General features: G+C 35.1%; 1 long non-coding RNA gene across 1 annotated transcript; it reads left to right on the forward strand.

Moving 5' to 3' along the window:
* Positions 1 to 2,880: 2,880 nt before the first annotated feature.
* Positions 2,881 to 6,419, forward strand: LOC115720693 (uncharacterized). The gene is made up of 4 exons (XR_009686242.1): positions 2,881 to 3,108; positions 3,683 to 3,753; positions 5,334 to 5,684; positions 5,768 to 6,419. It is a non-coding gene; the product is annotated as an uncharacterized LOC115720693 (long non-coding RNA).
* Positions 6,420 to 6,987: the final 568 nt, after the last annotated feature.

The raw sequence follows: 6,987 nt of genomic DNA on the forward strand, positions 1-6,987 counted from the left end.
GATGAGCTGGAATTTTATTGTGCAAGTCCTTCAAAGACTGAAGTTTGACAAAAGATTTGTAAGGTGGGTGAAAAAGTGTATTGATGTCAAGAGAATGGGACTACTTCTGAATGGTTCTGTGCAAGGAGTGATTTCCCCGACTTGTGGCTTAAGGCAAGGAGATCCTTTATCTCCCGCTCTGTTCATTATTGCAGCGGACGTTCTTTCTCGACTTATAATGGCAATGAATGAGGCTGGGGAGATAGCAGGTTTCAAGGTTAGAAGAGGGGGACCAGCCATTACACATCTGATGTTTGCCGATGATATAATATTGTTTGGCAAAGCATCAGTGAGGGAAGCGAAAAGCTACTTTAAGTGTTTTGAAGATTATTGCGCTTGGTCTGGACAAGCAGTTAATTATCAAAAATCAACGGTTCACTTCACCCAAGGTGTCCCTAGCAAGAAGGCGGAGGAGATCATGAGTATTCTAGGAATGAAGAGGATGAATAGAGATTCATTGTATCTCGGATTGCCTTTATTTAGATTGGTGAAGAGAGCTAAGGACCTGAATTTCCTTGTGGACAAAGTTATGCAACGAGTAAAAAGTTGGAAAACAAGGTTATTATCAAAGGCGGGACGAGCTTGTCTCATTCAATCGGTAGGCTCTTCCATCGCTACATATGTGGCAGCCTCTGATGTAATTCCAAAGAAAATTGTAGGAAGAGTTGACAAAGAGTTGAGGGACTTCTGGTGGGGTGACTCGGAGAATAAAAAGACTTGGCATACAATTGATTGGAGTTCACTTTGTCAATCAAAATTGTGTGGGGGCCTCGGCTTCAGAAGAATCGAAACTATTAATGCAGCCTTTATCCTTAAATGGGCGTGGAAGGCTCTTACGGATAAGGACAGCATGTGGGGGACCATTATTCAAACCAAATACCTTCATGGAAGATGTTTCTTGGATGCTGAAATTAAGAAAGGGGACTCAAGCTTTTGGAAAGCAGTTCTAAGAGCTAAATCCTTGCTTCTTACTCAGGTGTGTAAAAAGATTGGTAATGGGAAAGAGCCATCCATTTGGTTCGATCCGTGGGTGCCTTCTTTGAATACAAGACCTACCCCCCTCCTGGACGCAACACATGGAGTGGCTTGGGTGAGTCAATTTATAAGGGAGAATCGGGTATGGGACGTGGATTTGGTTAAAAAGTGGTTCAACTGGAATGATGCGAAGGAAATATTGAATATCCAACTACCGGTGGTTGACACAACGGATGCCTGGATGTGGATGGGGGAACCTAGTGGACTCTTCTCAATTAGATCAGCGTGTCGTATTGTTATGGGTGTCACAACTACTGCCCCAGCGAATGCAAAATGGAAGTTGATTTGGACATCCAAAATCCACCCTCGTCTAAAACTCGTTTGGTGGCAGCTAGAGAGGGATGTCTTCCCAACAATAGGTAAGATAGCTAAATTTATGGATCTAACTGATGTGTGTTGTCCTGTGTGTGGGGAAGAGGAGGAGACAATTTTTCATTTGCTTTGGAAGTGCAATTTGGCCAAAGCCATTTGGTTTAACTCACCTATGGGGCTTCGTGCTGAATTGGTCGATGTGAACAGTTGGGAACAATGGAAAGATTGGTTTATGGCGGATTTCAATAGACCCCCAAACCTAACTTTTCAAGAGATGTTGATCACTGCTCTTTGTGTGGTGGAAACTATGTGGTCTGAACGAAACTCTACAGTGCATGCTGAAACAAGAAGCCCGGCTCAGAAGGTGCTACTTAATGTTAATAATAAAATTAGAGATCATCTTAAGGTGGCAGCCAACGATGTGGTGGAATTCTGTGAATGGCGTCCCCCTCCTGAATCGTGGTTGTGCTGCAATTGCGATATCTCTTTTGATGAGGGAGGTGTGGTTTTAGCAACTGTTGTGCGAGATGGAAAAGGTAACATTGTCACCATCAAAACTGAGAGAAACCTCACTACTAATCCGTTGATAGGGGAAGGGCTTGCTGTCTGTATGGCCGGTGAACTGATGCTAGAGATGAGGGTCAAGCAGGTGATATTTCAGAGTGATAACATGGTGGTTGCTACTAATCTTTCCACCGAGTCGGGGAAGGACATCCATTTCAAATTGACTAATATCAGGAAGCGCTTCCACCAGTTGTGTTTGCAATTTACAAGTTGGGGCATTGGTCATGTGAATAGAAAGTGCAACTATATGGCGCATAATGTCGCAAAATGGGCAAAGGAGACAAGGACAATAGGCTTAACTAAGTCTACGGATGTGGATCCTACTGTGCTGACCGATTACTTGGAGTGGAGGAAACATGCTGGCTAATCTGCTGCTAGCTTTCTGCTTGGTGCTGATTTAAGTTTATAGTTTTTCGGTTGCTTTTCCTTGGTTGTTTTTCTGTTTTCTTGTAGTACTCTATTTTCCTTAGTTTGTAGTTCTCTGAACTTTGATTATTTGGTTAATCGATTTGCTCTGGGGTGTTTTCACCCCTAAAAAAATTATGATAAATTCTTATATTATATCATTTTATTTTTCAAACAGAGTTTGGTGCTTATATCGTTAAACTCTTAAATATTTGCTATTATTAATATTATTTATTAGTGTTAATTATCTAATTGGAAGAATTCAATCCATAATTTAAATGAATAGCTTAAAATTATATAAATAAATTAATTAGGTTTAAAAAAAATCACCTAATAATTTCTCATAAACCAAGAATTCTTTTATATAGCCAAATTTTATATAGAATAGATACCGAACAAGTATCTACTAAATGAATTTATTAGATAATATAACACACATTTACAAGCACTATATTATTACTAATGTGTTTTTATTAATAACATGTATGTTAAAAAAATTAGGGCCTGTTCGGTAATACTTTTAAAAATAGTTTTTTATTTTTTTAATCAAAAATTCAGCAATTGAAAATAAAAGCACGTTCGGTTAAAACTTTCTGTTTTTTGTTTTTTTAATTTAAAATCAAATTTATGTAAATTTTAAAAAAAATTTTTAAATGATTTTAAAAAATTTTAAAAGCACTTTTTTCTCCTTTTCTCGCTTCTTCGTCAACTCTGCGATTTCAAGCTCAACGGTCTTCAATGGCTTCCTTTCAGGTAATCCTTTATCTCTCTCTCTCTCTCTCTCTCTCTCTCTCTCTCTCTCTCTCTCTCTCTCTCTCTCTCTCTCTCTCTCTGAAAGATTTTTGGTTTAATTAGATTTAGGGTTTCATCTCTGAAATGAGATTTTAATATATTACTCTGAATTGGGTTTTTGGGCACCATAAGATGATGAGGGCTGCCACTACTGACAAGGCCATGCTTTCTCTTTAACCACACCCAGTGCCGAGCTTCTTCCATAGAACTAGATTATACCAATAAAATGTCTTATGATGAATAATAACAACAATAGTAAGTAGTAGCAGTAGCAGAACTATATATTATGAGTAGTACATGATCTGTAAGGATATGGAGATAACTAAAGCTATGTACAAGGATACGTAGTGGTGCAGATCAAGATAGATCAAGGAGGGGTTCATATGAGATAGCTAGCTAGGTAGATAGGTTTCTTAAGGACTTGTTTGGAAGGTTTGTAAGTTTGGTGGGGTTACTCTACCCTCTTGTTGTTCATCTCTGAAATGAGATTTTAGTATTTTACTCTGAATTGGGTTCTACATTTTTTACGTCACAGTATTCTTGCCGAATTTGAAGCTAGGGTGTCGTTTTTGAAGTACTCAATAGTTGTTCGGAGAATTAAAACAGGTATGCTTGATTTCACATGTTGTTTTATGTAATTTTCTTTTGATGTTTGTATTTTTTTTATTTTGTTTTGTTGTGTGTGGATGTGTTTGTAGAAAATAAGCAAAATTTTCTTAATGGGTTTTGATATTGAGTTTTGATTTTTGAGTTATTTCAAGGAATATATATGATGATGCTTTGCTTGTTGAAAAATATTATTAAAAAAGAAATTGAAAAATTTCACAGCGGAAGATCTTTAATTGCAAAATATCTATGCTTGGGTCGATCTACATGATGTTATAATTTCTATTCATTCTTAAGTGTGTGTGATTTAAATATGTTGTTTCATTTCTTATGGTTCGAAGTTATGGATTAGAATAGGGTTTTACTTTTGCAAAAACAACTTGATAATCTATGCAAAAGCACCTTGATTATCTGTCAACACAATCAAATGTAGGATTCTTTTGTACTATTGGAAACGTGTGATTAGACTCCTAATGTTCCTATTTAATTTTTTTTAAGGTTCATATTTGTTTCTTTCCTTTGTATTGGAGTTGGGGGCATGTGGGTTGTGAAGTAGTGTTAGATTGTATCAATTGATATAATTCTATGAATGGTGTTGTGCTATTTGCAATTTTTTGAGTTATATCGATTGATAGGTAAACTTCTGACCAAGTTACATGAAATAGCTTGATTGGTTTGTAAAGTACAATTATATCATTTACCAAATATATCAAAATCCTGAGAGGGGATTCATTCCATTAGGAAAAGAGATGTTTGCTAATGCTTAATTATGGCAATAATGCTTAATTATGGCAATAAACTCACTTCTTTCCTCAGTATACTATGCTCTCAGCTATCTCTTGGCTGTCCTTACGAGGAGAGCTCCATAATCAACTGTGAGGAGAACCAAAGTTTTGGCTTTAGCCTTTAAAATTTTATGAATATCTTGCTGTTTCAATAGCAATAGTTAGTATATGCTAGGAGAAATAGGTCATAAAATTGTGTCACATTGCTTTTGCAGAATATTCTTGTCCTCTAATTCTGGAAAAATTTCTAATTTGTTAAAATTTATTGTATGTTTGCTTTGGTAGTTCCATTCGATAGAAATAAATTAATCTTTCTGTATCTATCTTCTCTTCTCTATCTCTATCATATATATACTTTTCATGCTCTATCTATCTGTGTCTCACAAAGCATGTACTAGCTTGGTGTGGTTTGTTTTAGTGATAATGAAAAGTGCCTTTGGGGTATTTGTTGTTGCGTGTTTGGTTTAGCTTTGAGATTAATTAGCATTCCCTATGTTTATAAGGAATTTTCTTGTGACTGTTTGTTTTATTTGCTTGAGTTCTTCTCTGGCTTTTCGTGAAAGGGTTTCTATGATCTTTGCAATTGGGACTTGGAAGTAACCATAATTTTATGGCAGAAAAACAAAAACGATGCAGCAAAAACAAAAATAAGAAAGTATTTATTAGCAAATTAAACAAATAATTTATTTACTGAAATCTAATTTTTTTAATATATATAATGTACATCCTATATAAATTAATTTTATTTATTATTTTCTATATAAATTTTAGGATTATTTTTGTAATTACATGTAGATTGAATAGATGGCATGAACAGATAGTGAGGTGGTTATGATTGATAATAGCGAAGCTTCTGTTTGGCCTGAAAAACATGAAGAAATTTTTATTGAACTCATGGAAGAAGAAGTTGTGAAGGGAAATAGGAATACTACAACTTTTACAAAGCAATCGTGGAAGCGTATAAAGGAGGAGCTTTGTGCACAAGCAAAGAGAAGTTATATTGATAAACAACTGAGGAACAAATATAATTTGTTAAGACAAAAGCACAAGGATTTCAAGTCTTTACTGAAAGAGACTTGCATAGGATTTAGTGTAGTGACTGGAGAAGTTACTGCACCAGATGAATAGTGGAATAGGCTAATTCAGGTAAATAATATTTTCAAACGAATTTGTTGCTTGATTTTTAATAGGTGTATGTATATTTATCATTATTATTTTATTTTATGTAGGTTAACAAGTCAGCTAATAAATTTAGAAAAAATGGTTGTGTACTTTATGAAAAGTTATGCATTATTTTCGGTGATACCACTGCAACTGGTTCCAATGCTCATCCTTCAACTCTTGATAATGATGATGATGATGCTATGTCAAAGAGTCCATCTATTAGGAATCAAGAGAGTAGTTTTGATGAGGATGGTAGCAAAAGAAGAGGTAAATCAACTTCCACTACGAGTTCTCGATCGGCAAAAAAAGCAAAGTTTTCACTCGCATTGGCAGAAACATTGACAGTGTATAATGAAACCGCAAAGCGAAAGATGGAAATGTATGAGAATTCAATGACATCGACAAAACATCACTTATTGGATGAGTATATTGAAGCTCTCAATCAAATTGATGTAATCAGTGGAGAAGTATATGCAAAGGCTATTGAGAAGTTTGAGAGCGAAGTGTCTAGAGCATTGTTTCTAAAGATGCCAGTTAATAGAAGAATTGATTGGTTGAACTATTTGAAGTGATTTTTTTTTTAGTTTGTTTAGCCTTTACACTTTATAATTGTTGAGATTTATGAATGATTTAGTTTCTATGAATAACTTTGTTTGTAAGCATGACTTTGTTTGTATGACATTGTTTGTATGAATGACTTGTTAGTTATTTACTTTAGCTATCTCCTTTTATTTACAATCTTATTATTATTTTTTATTATATATTTTGTCTCCAAATGTCTCCAGGATAATGTCTACAAATGGTGCACCATTCAACACAAATAATCTACTTCTTGACGATTCAGACGATGAGTTTGGAAAGTTATTAGTTTTGTTTGCTTGCGTGGAGTACAATCAATTATATCTAACTAAGCAACTCTGTAGAAATTCGGCCCTTTCAGGCCATGAGTATGTAATGGAAGTGTTGCATGGTCACGAGAGTAGGTGTTATGATTTATTCAGAATGGATAAGGACGTCTTCAAACTATTTGTGGTGTTCTAAAAGAAAAAAATCTACTGAAGAACTCTCGCTGTCTTTCTGTTGAGGAGCAAGTTGCTATGTTCTTATATGTCATTGGACATAATGAATGACATCGTGTAGTTGCTGAACGATTTCAACACTCTACCTCAATTACATATGAATACTTTAGGAAAGTATTAAAGGCGGTATGTCATTTATCTAAAGAGTTAATTACTCCACCTTTGTTTGATGTAGTTCCTTCAGAAATTCGATTCAATCCAAAATA

The sequence above is a fragment of the Cannabis sativa genome, chromosome 2, assembly GCF_029168945.1.
Source record: "Cannabis sativa cultivar Pink pepper isolate KNU-18-1 chromosome 2, ASM2916894v1, whole genome shotgun sequence".
NCBI classification, from domain to species: domain Eukaryota; kingdom Viridiplantae; phylum Streptophyta; class Magnoliopsida; order Rosales; family Cannabaceae; genus Cannabis; species Cannabis sativa.